Consider the following 21,369-nt stretch of genomic DNA (forward strand, 5'->3'; position numbering starts at 1 on the left):
CAACAGTATCAGTCATTCTCTGTCGGACAGAAGGAGAAGTTGACAAAAGAACAGGAGGAAAAACAGAGGGAGGCAAGGCAGACGCAGATGCAGACGCAGAGGCAGTATCAGGAAGAACACCAGAAGAGGCAGTCGATGTAGTAGACAAAGTCGTAGGAAGTACAGATGGAGCAGGTAGCGAAGTCGGCGGCCCTTGAGGGGGCTGTGCCACAGGAGTAGGAGCCAACTGAAGAGGAGCTGGCGGCTGTGGAAGAACCTGAGGCACAATAACCGGAGGTTGCACAACTAAAGGTTGCGGAGGTGCTGTAGCACTCTGCGCATAAGGGGGTGGCGAACTCAACAAGTGTGACATTAAAGGATCTTTCTCAAGTTCTTTTGCTGCATCTTGCTGAAGAAGCGGCAAAACTGGATAACATTTATCGATCACCATTTTACGTTGCCTGTGCAACTGCTCACTCATCTGTTCTTCTTCATTATCCTTAAACTGCATAGCAGCTTGCATTATCGAGATACCCTTTTCTCTCTTATTTCTCTTTGCTAATTTAATTTCCTTCTGTTTGGCTTCCTTACGCCATAGGCGGAAAGAGTCAAACATCGCCGGCTGGGCTTTCTTCTTAAAATGTTTAACCTCCAGATTATCCAGAATCTCTGTGTCAAAACTACCATATTGGGGCCATTTTAAAACACCATCTTTCCTGGTGTATCGGATCCATACTTCATTATATGTGAGGGGGCCTATGCCATGTTTCACATATAGTTCATAGGTTGGAGTTCCAATCGGAGGAACCGGACACGAGTCCTCCAATCAGGAATCCCTATTACAACCAAGACAAAACAAATTTCCAAGTCTGCTAAGACCGGGCATCTTCGCTCTCCAGTCTAGCTTCAAACTTCAAAGGATTATCGAATACGATAGTCTCGTGAATACACGAATCCCTCGGATTTGGTACATGCAATTTCCAAATCAAAGATCCCAAGGGGATACCAAACTAAGAACCAAACTAAGGACTGGGAGACGCTCCACTTATACTTAACTGAGGTATCGATGACGTCACCAGAAGACTCGTTTATCGTTTCGCTCTACCAATCATCAAGGGTCCAAAACAGTGCAATAGTCAGGGCAGCAGTCCTTAGTAGCCGTCGGGAAGCGGGGAACCTCGCAGCAAAGACTTTCGGACCACGTCGACATACAGGGGTCGATGAAGTGGCGGCCTTCCTCCAGAATTTTCACACGAAGCTCCTCACGAACCTCTGGCTTGGACCGGTACCGCTGAAATCGTCTAGCGTTGGGCGCCAACTGTAGTACTGGGTTTTTCAGAACCCAGCGGTGCCAGGGAACACACCCTAAGACTTCGAGTCCTTCCTGTTTCAGACTACAGAAACACAGAGTCTTCTTGGTGAAGTCAAAGATCGTATTTATTGGCTGCAGCCAGTAACAGGTATCCTAGAAGTACAACACGGTGTATATTCTCAGGAGACTGCTCCCTTACAAAGCCAGCCTTCTCTTTTTATACAAAATATTATGCTTTAGGCAAACATCCCTTATTTTACAGTTGACCATTCACATATTTTCACTACAAAGAAAAAGCAGAGTCATGATGACAAGCCCATATTTCAGTTTGTCCAGCCCTCAATCAATTACCCGGCAAGGCTCAGTACTTTCATCAGATATCGACGGACCCCCAATAAAAACGGGCACCTCCTCCTCGTAAAGCAAGTCATAAAGAAAGAAACAGGGACAGGGGTGTGTAAGATTAGGCAGGGTTTGTGTGTGATGAAAGGTTTTATGATATGTTGTGCCTTGATACTAATCTCATTCGGCCACTGGGAAAGGAACTGGCCGAACAGGTTTGGCTTCAGGCAATGGAGTCAGCTTGCCCCGGTCACAGAGGAGTCAGCAAAGGTGTATGTGTCCTTCAGACTCGTTTTTGGCCTTAGTCATTGGCCTATGTGAGGGCAATCACAAAATGGCTGCCGTTTAAATGGAACCCGAGGGTTCAGGACGGAAACTCTGATTTCAGGGTGATTTCGTCACCCGAATATGACGAAAATGCTTATGCATAGTATTCTAATCATTCTCGGTCTGCTGATACCAAAATCGTCATGATACGACGATGTTTATAACACGGGTCCAGAATTTTCAGTACCACAGAGCTCCACAATTTGTCCTATGCAGGTGTCGATGGACCTCATCAGCAGGATGAGCTTGTGCAACAGTTCATCCGACCGGCCCGTTTGTCCCTGGGCCTGTTCATATGCGCCAAAGACTCAGGTGATGTGTTCCAGGGATTGGGTCCCAGCCTCCTGGTGTCTGTGGGATACCCTGCCCCTGTCACCTACCCTGCTGCCACTGACCTGCATCCTCTCTCTGCCCTCCTCCGTCGGTGGTGTGGGGTGGTCATTCTCTGTGACAGGGAGGGTGTTGCAGGCAGCACTGGTGGTCGTGGTGGTGGTGGCGGCGGTGGACACACAGGCCATAAAAGCAGGGGTCTGCAGTGAAGATGTTATTGCCACAGAAGTGGTGGGGGGACACTGGGGTCCTGGGACCTGTTGCTCCCTGGCACACCAGATGGGTCGGCTTCAAGCTCATCGTCTAGAGAATCCTGGGAGTCAACATCCGAGAGTCCATATACCGGGGGGGGGGAGACTGGCTCTGCAGGTTGCTGTGGTTGTCCTCTGCAGTGAGTTCTTTGTCACCTGTGGATCAGATGGGAAATGGTCATTGTAGTGCACCCCGCAAGCTTTGTGTTAGCTGTTTGTCATACACTGTTTGTACACTGCACAATTGACTGATCATCACATTGTTTCCTATGTGCACTACTGTGCTTCCTGACATGATGCAGTGGTACATGCATTACTTGTCCATGGTGTGAGGTGTCAAGGCATACCATGTGACCCGTGCATAATGTATGATTACAGGGACCTGTTCCCATCTTGGGACTGGCACAACATGTTGTTCATTATGGACTCTTTGTTGATATGTCTGACCTGGCAGGTGTCACATCTGGACATGGACTGGCCATTGTCATCTCCTGCATACCTTTGTCCTGTCATGTGCATATCTTGATTTGTACCACCACACATGCTTTCTTATTTTTAGAATGGTCCTTGTTGCACTTGCCCCATGGCAATGCACATGTCAATAGGTGCTGTGCATGATTGTGTTTAGACTTTCTTCTACATGTGCATTGGTGTGTCACACTTTGGTAGCTGTGACAGTTTCCTTAGCTTACCTGTGTGCACACTGTGCGTGGCAATGAGGTCGGTGTGCATATTTGTGCAATGGGAGGACTGGTGTTGTCATATGGCACGATTTCTTTAGTGACAAATGTGTGGGTGCTTGTACTAGCTACTTGCCTGTTATGTGCTCGCATTTGGCTTTATGATGTGACACATCTGTGTGTGCATTGTGGAGGCTTACATCCTGCTCAGAGGTGTCATAAGACCAAATGATATGTCTTCCTACCTGTAAGTTTGTTTGGTGTACTGCAATGGCTTCCAACTGCTCCTGGGTAGGGTGGAGGGAGTGCTCCATCCTGCTGAGGTGTGGGACAGGGGGCATGGTGGGAGTGGTAGTGCAGGCCTCCCACCCACAAACACCCTCCCAGGGAAGATGGCTACCTACCTGTAAGTTTGTTAGGTGTACTGCAATGGCTTCCAACTGCTTCTGGGTGGAGGGAGGGCTCCATCCTGCTGAGGTGTGGGACAGGGGGCATGGTGGGAGTGGTAGTGCAGGCCTCCCACCCACAAACACCCTCCCAGGGAAGATAGCTACCTACCTGTTAGGTGGAGGTGAACAATGCAATGGATCCCACATGCTTCTGGGGGAGAGTGAGTGTTCCATCCTGCTCAGGTGTGGGACAGGGGGCATGGTGGGAGTAGTGGTACAGACCTCCCACCCTCAAACACCCTCCCAGGGAAGATGGCTACCTACCTGTAAGTTTGTTAGGTGTACTGCAATGGCTTCCAACTTCTTCTGGGTGGAGGGAGGGCTCCATCCTGCTGAGGTGTGGGACAGGGGGCATGGTGGGAGTGGTAGTACAGGCCTCCCACCCACAAACACACTCCCAGAGAAGATGGCTACCTACCTGCAAGTTTGTTTGGTGTACTGCAATGGCTGCCACCTGCTTCTGGGTGGGGTGGAGGGAGGGCTCCATCCTGCTGAGGTGTGGGACAGGGGTCATGGTGGGAGTAGTGGTACAGGCCTCCCAACCACAAACACCCTCCCATGGAAGATGGCTACCTACCTGTAAGTTTTTTTGGTGTACTGCAACGGCTTCAACTGCTTCTGGGTGGAGGAGTGCTCCATCCTGCTCAGGTATGGGACAGGGGGCATGGTGGGAGAAGTGGTACAGGCCTCCCACCCACAAACACCCTCCCATGGAAGACGGCTACTGTAGGAAGGTGGAACCTGACTATATGGTTGCCCCCACTTTTTTCCTGGTGTTTTGCTGGTTTATGACTTAGTTGGACTGGGATCCTGCTATTCAGGACCCCAGCCTAGCTGCTTCCTCTCTAAAATGGTTTCCATGTACATTAGGTACATATCTAATTGGATTCTGGGGTGCCTTATAAGCCCCTAGTATATGGTATACTATGTACCCAGGGCATAGGTACATCAGAGGCCTACCAGGGGCTGAAGCATGTATTATGCCACCCCTGTGAAGCACTCCAAAATGGCATCACAGGTCTGCTACAGCAGCCTGGGTAAGGGTGTGCTTGCACCCCTTACAGTGGTATAGGCTACCTACATCACTACCATTGCACACACATATAAAACCTATAAGTCACTCCTATGGCAGGCCTTAACAATCCTGAAAGTAGAGTGCTTGGTTTTTCTGTGAGCGGGGGCCCCTGCATGAGCAGAGCCCCTCAGAAGTGCTCGGAGTACCTCCTCTTATGCTGTTTCTGGTGCAGCCTGACCATATACCCTTAAGTGCATTATAACCTCACGGTAAATGCTAACTTTGGGATGGCTGCACGGAAACAAGTAGTGTTTGGTGTCAAACACTTTGGAACACTACCCCCCCGCCAGTTCTGGTGGCGGGGGTAGCATTCCACCCTTCTAGAGGGAGAGACATGTTCACACTGGTCTAACCCGGTAGCAATTTCTAGAGCCCTGGTATCATATTATGGATGCCTCTGCCACAGTCACGGGTCTGGCCTCCTGCTGCTGACCGAAACTCCACAGGGGAGTCCTGGAAATAGGTTTTCTGTCCCAGGGAGGTGTAACCACCTCCCCAGACAGGCAGATGTGTATTGGGGCTGGGCGGGAGCACTCTCTGGTGCTTTGAAGTCCTGCACTGGGGGCACACTTGGTGTCCCTGTGCACAGTCCAGTTCAAACTGGTTGCAGGGGCTACCTGCCCCAGCAATGGCACAAAACTGGACAAAGGAAATAGGTGTAACCACCCCTCTTTCCAAACCCTCCCATAGGTGGGTCCCTAGAGTATGTCCAACCGCCAAACTTAGTATAAGTATGGGAACCCAGTCCTTGCGACTTTAGATTACCCTGGACGAAACTCTGCAACATATATTCTGGACCTTCGACTTTCTATCTCGACTAGAAGATTAAAGAAATCTCCCTTGGGGTCAAGTAGTGACTCCCCTGCTTGGCAGGCACCAAAGAAGCAACTGTCCGGTCTGCTATCCCGAAGCTCCTGTTGGCTGACAATGTCTCTGCATCACCAGAGGTGGATTTCCTGACTTCCCAGGGGCTACCCTGAGTCCACAGCAAAGCTGAGGCCCATGGCTATTGTGGGTGATGAGGAACCGTGACCCCTGGGCACCGCGTACTATTGCTGGTACATTGACTTCCTATTTATCCAGTGGAGAAGTGTGGCTCACTGGTTAGAGTAGGCAGACCTGGAAGCAGAGGTCAGCCCGGGACCAGGGTTCAATTCCCGGCTCGGCTGGGTCTTGAGTCCATAAATTGTCCATGGACTCGATAATTCTCGCTCCAGTGCATACTCGATTCATGGGTTCACACTCTGCGACTCTGGGCAATAGCTTGCTTAATCTCCACAATGGCCCCTCGTGGCAGGATGCCTGGCTTTCACCTTGTGGATGCCCTGCTGGGTTATCTCACAGGGGAATACCAGGACGGGTTCCCTAAGCAAGCGCTTAGAGACCGGTTGGTGATTTGCGCTATATAAATATCTGCACATTTACATCCTTGAAGTTTTGCTTTGGGCTCCAGGTAGCCCCAGCCTTGAGCACTGACTGCACCAAAAATCTCTGGCATCCACTCCACGAGTGACCCATGAGTCTGGTTCCAGTGCGACCGCTTGAGGTTCCTTCGCGATCACTAGCTCGTTGGCTAGTGGGTCCCCACGAAGGCAACTCCTCTTCTGCTTGGGCTATCCTGGTTGCTCCAGATGTGCCCCGACCTACCCTTGCTGGGTGAATCCCTCAGACCTTGCTGGTCTGCACCAACGTCCTTCTTCTCTTTCCACGAGACTTGCTGTTGCCAAGGCTTGTTGAGTCCATTCTGGTCGCCGACACCGCAGCAGTCGATAGACTTTGTGGGACAGCTCGAATCCAGATCATGGACTTTGTCAACACCTCCTGGACCTCGTGGCTGAAGAGTCAATACACCCATCAACTCACCTGAAGCACCCGACATCTGAGGGCATTGGTCCATCCTGCCCTCGGTCACTGGCAAGTGACCCAGACTCTGTCCCCTCTGCTTTCAGGTTCCTTAAATCCTAGATACAGGCTTGGATCTCTTCGGACACTTCTCCTCTTCATGGCAGCAGCACTTCTTCGTCAGCTGCCATTGAAATCGACAACGCGACCCGACACCAAAAGACACCTATGCACCCGGCTTCCCTGGGTGAGGTAACATGAGTACTTTGGTGCTCCCGTGGGTGCAAGCCCTAGAACTTCTTAAGTCCTAGAGAGGTTTGTCCTAACTCGATTCTAAGTGTCCCTAATCTTTAAATTTCCAACCGCCACATTGCCCGTAGAAGCTAATCGAAACCCGCGCCTGTGTTTGCACACTGCACACGGCCCCCGTAGGTCCCCTGTGTCACTACCTTGGGTGGTTCCTTGGGGTCCCAGCGATTCTACAGGCTCTAGGCTTTGTGTCTAGTTCAGTCATGGTTCTTATATATCGTATATGTTTTGGTACGCCCCTAGGGCCCAAACGTGTATTTGTGATATTACTGTTGATTGCTAACTTGTAAATTCAGTACTTTGAACTCCAGCCTCATAAAGAGACTAGAGGGGTGTGTTTTATCTTAAATACATATAGTTTAAATATATACCTGGTGTGGTTGTCCTTTCATTTGATCATTCAAGAGATTATAGACTGGTAAAACAAGCTGCTTTACATTCCTTCAAGACTTAGCCTGAAGGCTGCTCTCCATAGCTACCACTAGGATAGCTTTCAATAAAGGTTGTCTTTAACCTATCACCATAAGGGGTTGTTTGGACTGATACAGGGTGCCCACTAGAACTAGCAGACAGCATATATCAGGCCAACTTCTCACAGCTACCTACCTGTAAGTTTGTTTGGTGTACTGCAATGGATTCCAACTGCTTCTGGGTGGGGGAGTGCTCCATCCTGCTCAGGTGTGGGCCAGGCGGCATGGTGGGAGTAGTGGTACAGGCCTCCCACCCACAAACACACTCTCAGGGAAGATGTCTACCTACTTGTAAGTTTGATGAGGGTAATGTAATGGCTGACACATGCTTCTGGGTGGGGTGGGGGAAGGGCTCCATCTTGCTGATGCTGTGGGACAAGGGGACCTGGTGGGAGTTGTAGTTCTGGCTGCCTGTACACATGCCCCCATGGTAAAATTGCTAGCTACGTTTGGGGTGAACAGGAGTGAGTGAATGTTGGGTCTGTGAAACATGTTTTTGTGAGTGTGTGTTGCAGATGAATGGAATTTGTCCTAGGTGGTGTAGCTTTGTAGTTGTGCAAGACAGTACATGTCAGTGTAGTGGTAGTCATTCGTTTGTACTTACCAGCCTCCACTCCCCCGCTACTCCTGTGAGACTCTCTGGATGCAGTATGGCAAGCACCTTCTCCTCCCATGGTGTGAATGGTTTTGGTGGAATGGGAGGGCCACCGCCAGTCCCCTGAGACAGGTCACGGTTCTTGCTTCTCCTCTCTTTGACAACCCTCTTCAGATCATGCCACCGCTTTATGATCTCCTTTTTAGGTCTCGCCTGACCCAGCGCATGCGCTGGTCTGGCGAGACTTATTGAGAGGGCTTCAAAAAGTGCTACCAGGCCAGCCTGGAGCTACAGTGCATGTGCGCGGGCGCGCGCGCCGCGCTTTGCCATGATTACTTTCACTTTAGCGGCCGCTTTGATGTTTGATCACGATCCCGATCACTTTTACTTTCGCAGCCGCACAGCTGCTTTGCAGAGCCAATAGGTCTCGCTTTTGGGACCTTATAAGTATTTAGTTATGCAACTGTTGCATGGCTAAACACTTATAAGGTCCCAAAGGCGAGACCTATTGGCTATGCAAATGCTTGTTGGATCTTGGGGTGGTTCCTACTGCATTGACCCTTTGGACTATCCTTGCGCACATTTGTGTCCTTGTGGCTAATGGTGTCTGTTGGACCAGGCTACCAAACAGTTGTGGTTCTACTCTGACTATCTCATTTACCATGACTGTCAACTCACTCTCTGTGAATTTAGGCATTTTCTGTGTTGACATGGTCTGTGGTGTGCAAAGTGGTTGTGGGTGCAGGGGTGTGATTGGTGGGTGTGGTTGTGATGTGTATGGTGTGTGATGGGCAGTGGTGTTAGTGGTGCAGGTGTGGAAGTGGTGGTGGTCTTGTGTGTGGTGTGGCTAGTGATGTTGTGTTCTTTGCCTCTCCTTTAAGCTGGGGTGTCTGTCCCTTCTCTCCTGGAGTATTGCAAAGGATTGTGGTCAGAGAAGGGGCTGGTTTTATACTCAGCTATGTGGGTGTGTCCAAATGGGGTATTGCTGTCAGGTGTGGTGTGTGTGTTGTCCTGGGAAGTGTATTTTTCTTTTTGCCATGTGGCTGTGTCATTGGGGTGTGTTTTGTGTATTTGGGGGGCATGGCTAGTTTGTTCTGTGCACTTTTTAGCCTTATTGTGGGTTTTTTGCTTCGTCTTCCATATTTTTCACGGATCGTCCGCAGCGGTGGCTGTGCTGCAGCTCTTCCACTGGCTCTCCCTTTCATCCCAGTGTGCGACCACGGCGGTCAGAAACAGAGGACCGTACCGTGGGACCGTCGGGGATATCCTAATTTCCCATGCGGTGTCTCCACTATGCTTGCGGCGGGTTGGTGTTTTTACGCAGCGTATCCGATCGCCGCGTACAGATTTTGGCAATCACCGCCCGCTACGGGTGGTTTTTCTTGGCCCCGTTCCGCCGCAGTCAGTGTTTTTTGGCGGATGATCCTAATTTGGCCGCCTGTTTTTCCACGGTGCCGGCGGGCTATCGTTTTCCGCTTCCATGGCGGTCAGGGTGGTTTTCTGACTGCCATCCTAATAGGCCCCTTGGTATGGGATGTGGAGCAAAGAGGGTGCAAGGTTTACACAAGACTTAATTAGAGACTGCATTGCACTTGACCATGGGAGTAAAATCCTGTGGTTGATATATATTAGAAATCTTTTAAAGGAATGTGTTGGGGATGTTGATCTAGAAAATCCCTCCCAGATACTTGAATATGACAAAAAGGAATTAAAAAGTAGTATGGTGGACTCACGTAATTGGTTGAAGGAAGTAGATGCTAACACGAAACCCTTAACAAAGGAATATTGTTAGAGAACCTTAGGGACTGCGACACAAAACTATTTATTGCAGTTCACAAACACAACACACAGATTTTACCTTACAAGATTACGAATGGGTTTGTCTAATTTTTTAATAGCCTTTCAAAAAATGAGCAAGTGGAGCCAAAACTTGCCAAAGTGCCCCTGTAATGGTAAATAAAATCAGACAACACTACATTTCATCTTGTTCTGAGAGCTTAGGAAGTGTTTTTTACGACCTTTGTTCTTAAAGGAGAGGTTATTTTTATATAGACCTGCTTTCAAATATATCTGTAGCCTAGGTAATGTTAAAGTCTGTAATGCTGTTGCGGTCTTCATCCAGAAAGCAATTAAAATAAGACATAATAATTTACATCTCGAAGCACTTGTCTATGAAGAAACTGGGGCGTATGCGATAAATGATGTCTGTACTGTACACTTAGCTGCGGTATAAATATATGTCTTACCACTTTGCACTTTATCTCTTGTACTCTACTATCCAATATTGTGATGTTAAACACTATGGCTAATTTAAAAATGTACTGAGATAGATATATTATGATAGAAGATTTTAATTAGATATTTTTTCACACAAAGTCTGTGGGGGTTAATCGTTATGCTTTTTATCATGAATTATTTTAATGACTCCTATGACTCTGTGATGTACTGATGTTTTTATGATTTTTAGGATGCTTTTATGGTTTGTGATTTTAAACCGAATAAAGCTTACATTGAATTGAATTGACTAGATAGTCAAAGCATATTCTAGTCATGTTTTCATAGAGATGGTCAAGGTAGAAATGACATACAGATGATGACATCAACCACTCAAATTGGCCGACCGTATGTTTGTAGTGGTGAATGGGTGGCTGTTGACTGGGAGTATGTGTGGAAGTTGACTAGTAGTGTGTGTGATTGCTGACTGGTAGTATGTGTGCAATGTTTGTTGGGGTTGCTTTAGTATAGTGCTTTTGTATGTAAGCTGGCTGATGTTTGGGTAAGTGGGTGTATGTGGGTGTATGAATGTAATGGGTCCTTAATTGGCTCCAGTTTGTTGATGCGAGCATGTGTGGCACATGAAAAATGTGTGAATGGCCAATCAAGTGTTCAGTGCCTTATCATGCCTTATTGCCCGCTTTAAGAAAATCATGGGTTGAATATTCTGATAAGGTTATTAGTATTTGCTTTTTCACCTATCATTGCTGGTTGTGCCAAAATCAACCTACATGAGTCTGTACATGAGTAGCTAATGGGCTCTGAGGGACATTATTGAAATCTGAATACTAAGAGGAGTCTAGTGTGGTGTGACTTGGGTAGATCCCACTCATTTTGTTCAAACTATGAATAAAATCGTGCAGTATCATAACATCCTATGAAGGGAAAGTTCTAGAATCTGTGGAGATGCACAACATTTCTACCACCCAACATTCCTACACTCTCTCTTACTAAAAACACAGCCCACTTGTGTGGCTGGGCTCACAAGAGGGAAACTGTGACGATATAAATGTATTGTGGTCTTCAAATGGACCCTGGTTTGGTTTGTTCCTTTCATAGTGCTCCACACAAGTGGGGTTTCCTTGCCTAAAAAGATTTCGGAATTGTCTGGGTTTGGTAGGTTTCCCTGGGTGGCAGCCGAGCCCAAGCCCAAGCCCAAATTCAGTAACCACTCACATTGCCAAACACAAGTTGTTTTCAAACCAAAAATGTGATGTTTCCACGTCACGTTTTAGGGAATTTCTTCTTGTAGTTGCAAGACCAAGTCTCTCAAATGGTGTATCATTTTTATTTGGAGAAGTGTGGGAACTTGGAAAAGTAGACTTATTTTTCATTACCTATTGGGATTCTCCCCTCTTTCTACAAAATGTCCTGTCAGTAGCCCCAAACTCAGATGTGTACGAATACCTAAGCTCAGTATTTCATGCACATTTCAAAAATATTTTGGTTTCCTTCATACCCAGTTTCCATTCATTAGATTTTACCATATGAATTGCTGTTTGAGTGCTACACAAATTAAAATCATTATAAGCTGTAGCTCAATTCTTGTCTCTGGGTATCACATTTTCTTAGGCTTAGCCAGAATTTCATTTATGGCAGAGTAATTGGGGTAATTGTGGTAATTCCACATTACTCTTTGACACGGAATTACCTATAATTACGCCATTACTCCTGCATGTGTAAATAAGAGTAATTTGGGAAAGAACTCCTACAGTGAGAGCACATTTAGTGATCATAAGCGGACACTTGTGCTCGCTATTCATTTTCTTCTGCATTTAGCACTGTTTCTTGAAGCAAAATGTATCCTTACACCCATTTTGGATAAAGAGTGCATTTCAAATAGTGCTAAATGCAAGTAGTATGTTTGGGAAATTCCTACTCTAAGAGCACATTTAGTGAGCTTGAGCAGCTGCTCGAACTCCCTATTAGTGTTCTATTGCATTTAAGCATTGTTTCTTAGCACAAAATGCACCCTCTCGTCCATATTTGGCATGAGGGGGCTTTTTGCACTAAGGAATAAGCTGAAAGCAGAATTGCTAATCTTGCATATTTGTTAGGTAATTGCACGTGATTCCCCTCTTTTTAGGCAACTAACAAAGACCACATATTCCTGTGACAGAAAGGATCCAATAGGCATAACAGTACGTTTACATCATGGCAAAAAATTACAGGTGATAAGATTGTCATCAATTGCTATTGTTTCTTACTCTATTTCATCAATTTTTACTTTAATTATTACTTTCTTTGGAAAAACGAGTAGCAATCTTCCTAATTGACACCTTGCTAAATTATCAATGTTATCTATGTTGGCTTGTACAGCTGTCCAGGTCCACCCATTTGTTTGACATCTGTTTCCATCACAAACTGCAAGCAAATTGATACCTCAAAAATAGTAAATATAGACGCTAAGTGTGCAAATACCAAAAATGCGTTTTCTATTACAACTGGTCAAATTACTGTCTTATCACAGCATACTTTTTGCGGAAGCCATTTTTAGAACAAAATAAACATTCACCTCCTTTCACAGGACATTTTTCAAATGTTTCCATTAAAACTACAATTTAATTTTTTCTCCCCGGTTGCCTCCAAGGGGAATTAAAACCTTGGGTAATTTTAGGATCCCCGAGATATGCAAACAACATGGATATAAATTTGGCTTAAAAACATCTTGTAGAAAAAAAGGTTTTGAAGGACTAAGTGCAAAGTGCCCAAAACAAAAAAGAAATCAGCACTGGCGCTGGAAAATCCTCAGTAGCTAAGGTGTTTATTGATCAAAATGTGTTGAATAATTAAAATTTGTTTATCAATAAACTTGCCAAAAAGATTTCCAAATTAGGCAACTTTGCTTACGATATATGTATTTCATTCTAGCAAAAAATGAAATTAGAATTGGAATTTGTCAGAATCCCTTTTTGAGGGCGACGGGGCACACAGGGGTTACTTAGCCATGTGTAGTGGTTGAGGCCTTTTACTCCTAGTGTCCCAGGGCCCGACCTACTATGGATCCTGCTCTATTGGGCAAAGTACTGCTTCTACACTCGACTCTTAGTGGTAGCTGTGGTTGAGCATTCAAGGCTCCCTCGGGCGAGAGAGGGGGGTTGGTGTAGATACAGGTCAGTGAACTTGACTCATAACTCAAAGTGGAAACAGTGCGAACAATAAATCAATGTCCAGCCACATACTTGCTTTTACACGAAAAGTAGTGCTAGAATTTGGGTTTCTGGTTGGCAGAGGTATGCACCCTGTCTAACTAAGCAGGAACTACCATCCTAATCAGATACACACCATAAATTAACCCGTGCTCACTCTCTGTTAGCTTGACACGGAGCAGGCAGGTTTAATTTAAGAGGCAATGTGTAAAGTATGTGTGCAGCACTTCAAACAGTAACACAGTAAAAATAGCACAAAGACTCCACACGTGTTTAGAAAAATAAATTATGATTTTATAAGTAAAACAAGAGTAAAATGACAAAAATCCAAAAGGTAGAAGCCAAGATATTAATTTTTAAAGATTAAAAGTGAAAAATAGCACTTACACGCAATATGTGCCTATGGGATTATCTGGTCACTCTGGACTGGAGCAAAGTCACGAGTTCAGGCAGACCACGATAAAGTACGGACCGGATACAGGAGCCATGCAAGTCTGACTGAACAAAAGTACCTTGATCCTGGTTACAAGAGCGAGATGTGGGGTGCAGCCGAGCGATGCATCAGTTTTAATCCCGCAGTTGTGGGGATGCATCGATTTTCTCCAAGCGATGTTGGCGATGTGCCAGTTCTGAAGATGAAGTAGTGGTTCCAAAATGGGTTAGTTCAGAGTGCGATGCATTGGATTTCTCTACACAGTCGAGGGGATGCGTGAATCATCTCGTCTCCAGTGGTGGTGATGCAGAGGCTCCGATGCGTCGGTTCTGATGGCAATGAGCTAGTTACAAAGTGTGATGAGCCCGTTCTGTTACTGCAACAACAGTGATGCATCAAATCTGCTAAATGCAGCAGAGGATGAGTCGGTTCCACTGGTTTAGCACCTGGATCCATTTCCAATGGATCAGGCACTGAAGCAGGGAGTAAGACTTTGATATCCCTGAGTCTTAAAACACGAGGCAAGCCAGCATGTCCTTGGAGATATTTCTGGGTTCAAGCAAAAGTCCTGTTCTTCCCCAGCATGGTAGAGGGTAGCAGGCAGCCTGGCAGCAGGGCAACACAATAGAAAAGATGTTCTTCAAGAGCAGCAGTTCAACAGAGTGGCAGTCCTTGTAGCAGCACAACAGTTTTTCCTCCTGGCTAAGTTAGGGATAGCTTCAAATAGAGGCGTTGAAGTGCACAGAGGTCCTTCCTTTCTAGCCCTGGCAGCAGGCTAACTACAGGAGGGTATGCAACCCTTTTTGTGTGAGCACAGGACACTGCCCATTCAGGTGTAAGTGTCAGCTTCCTCCCTCCCATCCTGCCCAGGTTTACCCATCAAGAGGCTGATGGCCACTCAGTCACACCTAACTTTCCTTTGTGTATGGCTGGCTAGAGGGAATGCACAAAGTCCAGCTGTCACCCACCACAAATGTGTATTGGAGACAGACTGCAGGCACACTGAGCTTTAAGAACAGAGAAATGCCTTATTTCTGAAAGTCAAAAACTTACAAAGATCCCTAGCTGAAATTATTCAATCTACACTTTTTCATAAGATCAAAATCAAGTAATTTAATTTTCTTATTCAATTTAGAATTTTTTTCTCACTTTATATTTTTTAAATACATTGCAAAAAACACATCTTCAAATTAATCAGACCTCATGTTTGTGTGAGGCACATTTCAGCAGCACTCTTTAGCTGCACATTACATTTCCAAAACAATTTATTTTTAACAAATAAGTAATTTATGCCCAAACTGTGGGTAAAAACATTAAACAGCTTAAAAAATATATCCAGCGTGAACATAGATTCACATATCCATGATATATTTATTCCAGTCTAATGATTTCATTCATAGCGATCTCTTTATTGTTAATCTCCTTTGTGACCTCTTTTTTCAAGTCCAACTATAGAGGTTATATAGCCACTTTGTTAGTGTAGCATTTGTCATAGTGATTGCAAATAACTCCCTATGAATTTTTGTCAAAGCGATGCTTTTCTAACTTCAGGTTTCTTTAGGGGTTCTCATCAGGACCTGACTGGTTGATTCTTAAACTCCCTTTTGAGCCTTATTTCATAAAAGATTAAGAAAATGAAATTACCTGATATTATGAATAAGTGTTGATTGAACAATTTCAGCAGGGGATCATTTTAGGCTTTTTAATTTTATAGTGGCCCACCTAAGCTGATTCCAAAGGCCCAACCCCTTTCTACGAGCTTTCTAAAAGTGGCATTTCGAAAATAGTATTCTTAAATCCACCTTTGCCAGCAAATAATTATTATCATTACCATTCATATGATATTAAACATGACAGAGTCACTCTTTCTCAATCAGGAATTACAGCTTAGAATGTAAAAGCGTGATAACAAATTCCCAATGCTAACCTATGGGAGGGGTAGGCTTCAGAGCAGTGAAAAACGAGTTTTGGTGTTTTTCACCACTAGGTAATGTAAAACTTAAAAGTACATGTCCTACCTTTTATTTACACAGCACCTTGTCTAGGACCTACCTTAGTGGTGATTTAAATGTGATAAAAGGGGTGTTTAAGGTTTGGCAAGCGGTTTTAAATGCCCAGTCAACATGCCAGTGTAAACTGCACACACAGGCTCTTCAGTGGCAGGCCTGAGACAAGTTTAAAGAGCTACATGTGTGGGTGGCACTTTCAGTGCTGCTTGTGCACTAGTAGCATTTAATTTACAGGTACTCACTGGGGACTTTTGAATAAGTTAAATATAGTAATTGTGGATAAGTCAACTAAACTATGTCTGGGGGGAGTTTATGCACTTTAGCATTGGTTAACAGTGGCAAATGGGCTCAGAGTCCTAAGGCCAAAAAAACAATACAGTGACAATTCAAGATAAATAAGAAAAATGTTTGGGTAAAACAACCCTAAGGCTGTCAGGTCTAACAAGTAGTATTTTATTTCTAACTCTACACATGCCATGAAGTACAATAACCAGAAGCAACACCACTATCCCCCTTGAGGTCAGGGCTCTTGTAGCTGTCAGGCAAATTGTTGTCCCACCCATCCAAATCCCTGTCCCACCCTCCTTTGTGTAATGTGTTCATGGTTATTCACCATTCACTGATGGCCACATCAGGGAATGCGCACTATTAGGATGCACTTAAAAGTCCCTTTTTGACTCTTTAGGGATTTAGTCAAAACTATCTATAGTGCCTCAGAGGCGTTGGCAGTGAGTCCTCTAGGGCCCAACTGGCCCAGTTCATGTCTTACATGATTTCGCAGCACAGAAAAGTTCAGTGATGCATTGGGCACCTCAAATGTTCACCCACAAGTCCTGCTCCCTTCAGAAAAGTCAGGCTGCTTTCAGCCCGTGTGGCATCACCAGGTAACGCGGGCATTCTTCTCCTGAGTGGCGCTGCTGAAGTTCTCTCAGATGTCGGAGCAGCTCCCTTCTCATGAAGATGCAGTGAGTCGACTTGGCTTAACAGGGTGGGGTGAGGGGGGATATCCTTTCTTCAGCTCCAGACTGGAGCCAGTGAGGATGTGTTATATTTCATATCGGAACCCTAATATAGGTCCAGGGAACATCGTACACTTTCCCTAAATCAGCTCCCGTTATTTCATATGAACAAGCCTTTTAAGGACGTAACTCCAAATAAGGACAGAATACCTTATAGGAACATCATGCCTTATAAGGACTGTAGCGTTTTATGGACTACACCTTTCACCTAGTTCCCTGCCGAGGGTGGGTTTTTCCTAATCGATATTGCTAAGACGTCATCCTTAGCACATATGAATAATTGATGAGTACACTCTCCAGGAGGCATACTTCACCTCTCCCACAGACGCACAAGGTTTAATCCCCAACATCATCCTCATACTGAACAATGGGAAACACACATACATAGATTGTATAAATACAGCACCTCTTGCTATCAGAAGGCAGGAGGGAACCGAAACTTCACAACCCACACACTGACCAGAGACGCTGCAGCTCCTGCATGCCATCACTCCAGCTGACAGTGGTCTGAAGATCCATTGCGGGGTGTCCAGGTCTAGTCCAGGATGAAGTCCCACCCTCACTATTCAGGTATGGGGGTTCGACTCAATCCTAGTGGGATTCTTGGCTCATAGGCTCTTAGGCTTAGGCTCTGTAGCACCTACTCACATGGTAGGTACACTTAGGTACATCTAGTTAGGCATCTTAGGAGTATGCACTTTATTTTTATAAATGCATTTCATATTCATGTATATGCTCGTGACTATCGCAAAATGGTAGAACAATACTATTCCTTTTTATTCACTGTACTGTTGGTTTTATATCTCTGCTACTGTGTTACAGTTGTAACAGCACACTTATTCTACATGAGAAGAACTATGGTACAATAAATTCTTATTGGAAAAACACTCGACTGTTTCTGCTCTGTATCTCTCTGAGAGCAAAACAAGCAAGCACGAGTGACTGGGTGAAAAGAAGTATATTGTTTCCACGAGTCTGATGTTATTGTGTTCTGAGGTTGCCAAAAACGAATCTCTCTGGTAGCAGGAGGTTCTAGTGGCACTGCGAGCTAGCTAATGCAACCTATAGGCTAACATATGCAGCGGGGGTTCACGGAGTCAGTCTGCCACCAGACCCACAGTATATGTTGTCCATAAACAGTGTAGGTCCTGCATAACAGGGTACTATTAGGACTACACTACATGGTGCCCAACTGGGTATATTGATGGCACACTTACTCAACAGTAGAATCTGAGTAGCCCAGTCGTGCTTATTCTCAGAGACCCTACTTACAAAACCCAGAGACGTCTGGAGTAAGTGGGCAAAAAACTTCACCACAGCTGAGTAGGCGAGATATCCTATGTATTGGCAGTTGGTTAATCAAGCTTAAAAGGACAATATTTCCAAAATTGTGCATAAAACCTTTGCCTAAAATCTTTCCTTAATTTCATTGGACAGTTAGTGTGCGTTCTATACACAACTACTACTCCAACACTAAAGCCACTAGAGTAACCACTTCCAGAATCATCATCATCATAGTCTTTATTCGAATTAAAGTAATTCATACAAGACACAAACAAATGCACAGTTATAAAATATCACAATCACTTGATAATATAAAATCTTTCCAATAAATAGATAAAATTTATAGATAAGAGAGATATTAAACATTGCAGCAGACAAGATGATGTACAATACACATCAATAATAAGAGCAGTGATTAAAGCGGGGATAATAAACTAATGATAGCGGAATTATAGCGGAATTTAAGGCCCTACCTATGTGCCTTCTCTGGGCACCGAAGGGCTTTAAGTCTGAGAGACCATGCCCACCCCAGGTATTTGGCTAAGACTATTGAATGGACTGGTAAAGTGCTTGTATGTAGGATTCTAATAGCTACGGCAGAGCTCCTTGTGCCCAGTAGTTTACATAGAGGAGAAAGCCAATGACGTCTAGGAGTAGCGTATACAGGGCAAACGAACAGAAAGTGGGCGATAGATTCTTCTTTGGCACCACAAACAGGGCAGGAACATGTGCTTGAATCAGAGGAAGATGCAGTTGCAATAGAAATTGCACCCACAGTAAGACAAACTTTTACAGTAAAACTACTCAAACATGGGTTACAACCCAGAGGAGGTGTAGAAATATTCGTGATAGAGGCGCACGAAGATTTCAAAACAGAGGTATTCTACACATGGGTTATATTCCCAGCAGCCGATGCTGTAACAAAAACTTTTCATTATTACATACATGATGACATTCCAGCGGTCTTCACTCCTTTTGAGGAGAATGACATTCCGCGTACTTTCCAGGAACATATTTTCTGGTTTAATGGCACCCTACCGCACATAAAACAAGAGCAAGGCTTGGTCCTTTAGGGATTCCAGGAGCAACATGGACGATATTAGCGACCTATGCACCACATCCAGACATTGACACAATGCCACAGGATGAACTACTTGTTCAACACAAAGAGTTGATAAAACTCTACAGAAACATGACACACTTTGTCTTGAGGACTCTAGTTGTCCAACCTACAGTAATTACACCTACTGCAGCTCCTACACAGAGATCAGGTACTAAAATTACACGCGGTAATGGGCAAAGTGCCCACAAAACGTGAACAAATTTCTTTCTGGGTATCTCAGAAAATAACCCAGTTAGAAGCGGTATTCCCAAATACCACACCATTTGAAAAACACAGAATGTTAATAATCTGTTTGCCCATGAGGATTACACCACAGTTAGAGGGTTGCACCTCTTTGGGTACAGTCTTTGCTGCCATATATACCAGAACTCATGGTATTCCTTCATTAGGAATAGTACCAGATGTATTAAGACAAATACAAAATGACTATGTAGCAGAACCTGCCCTGAACTTTGGGATGACGTTGTTTAACAACTATGACCAGGTATCAGCCATAATACTAGCTAACAATAAAGGGGAAGCAGCATCAGTGGCAATCCGCCAATGCCTAAGGGAGTTCTCTCCATTAGAACAGGAGAATGAACTACCCAAAATAATTGACACTGCGTATGCAGAATTAGGCAGGGATAGTTTTGGGGGGAAAAGCTTTAAAACCTCAACTACAGGGCAGTCCTGAAAGGACACTTTTAAACAGAGACCTACTTCTTCTAAGAAGAAGTGGTATAAAAAAGAAAACTCTAAAGATAAGAGATCTCAGTCCCGATGTAGTTCTCCTCAACAGGAGCACTCTGAAAAGAGACACAACCTTAGGAATAGGGATAATATTAGGAAACCTGACAGGTATCAGGATACTGATACACGTTCCTCACGTTCCTTTCAGGGCTCGAAGAAAGGCTCCAAAAGAGAAGGATGGTCAGAACACAGAGAGGAGTGCACACAGTCCAGAGACAAGCAGTGCCCTCAAGACTTTACCTCTAAAAAAGAAGATAAGCAAAATCCAAAACCTCAATTTAAGAAAAACAAAGTTGCTGGTCTGAAAATCAGACATGCCCAGAATTCTGAGGACACAACTTCTGAACGGGGAATGGGCTCTGACGATGCTAGACAGTGCGGCAGAAGTAACAATAGCTCGCCTGAACCTGAAGGAATTTCTGGTGACAGCGGAGTTGAATGATTACATCACAGTGAAAACACCAGACACCAGGGTGAGCGTCCAGCTTAAGTTATTTGAAGTAACACTCCGGATGGAAGGGGACAAGCCCAGGAAAGTAAAAGGTCTTTTTTGGAAGAACTTATCATCTGGTTATGACATCCTGTAATAGAGTGCCCTAGGGGAGAAAGTGTAGTTTTTCTTGCATTTTCCAGCCACATTCCCATTCACCTTAAACATACATATGCACAGGAGTGGGTTGTAGCCCAAGCCCCAGCATTGTAGAAAAATCACGCAGGGTGGGATGATAACTCAACCTACCACGTGATCTCGTTAAAAGTTTCACCTAATGCTCAGAGGCAATACCCAATAAAGCAAGAAGCTAAAAAACAGGTCAGGGAGATCTTAGAAAACTTGAATACCAAGGGGTCATTGAAAAATGTACCACTCCAATGAACAATCCTTTGTATCCTGTCGCTAAACCCGACAATACATATCGTCTAGTTTTAGATTACAGACATTTAAACTCATGCACAAAGACATTTGCTGTCCAAAATGCACACAGTGCCGCATTAATGAATAATATTGTGCGCAAAAAATACAAAACCACACTTGATATCTCAAATGGATTTTTCTGCCAAAATATAGTGCCTGAAAGCAGGTATCTAACAGCCTTCAGTGCGTTAGGGTCTCAACGACAATTTTGTTGACTCACCCAAGGGTACATAAATAGCCCCGGGGTATTTTCTGCAAGAGTAACAGAGTTACTTCTAAATTTGATGAAGAAGTGTTGTCCTATGTGGATGACATTTATCTGACAGAAGGTGACTTAGAGAGGCACTTGACCAGGTTAAGCACCATTATTATGGGATTTGCCGCAGAGGGCTACAAATTCAACTTAAAAAAATCAAAAATAGCCCACCTCAATGTCCTATTTTTGGGATATGAGCTGTAAAGTGAAGGCAAA

This window comes from Triturus cristatus, chromosome 6 (assembly GCF_964204655.1).
Source record: "Triturus cristatus chromosome 6, aTriCri1.1, whole genome shotgun sequence".
NCBI classification, from domain to species: domain Eukaryota; kingdom Metazoa; phylum Chordata; class Amphibia; order Caudata; family Salamandridae; genus Triturus; species Triturus cristatus.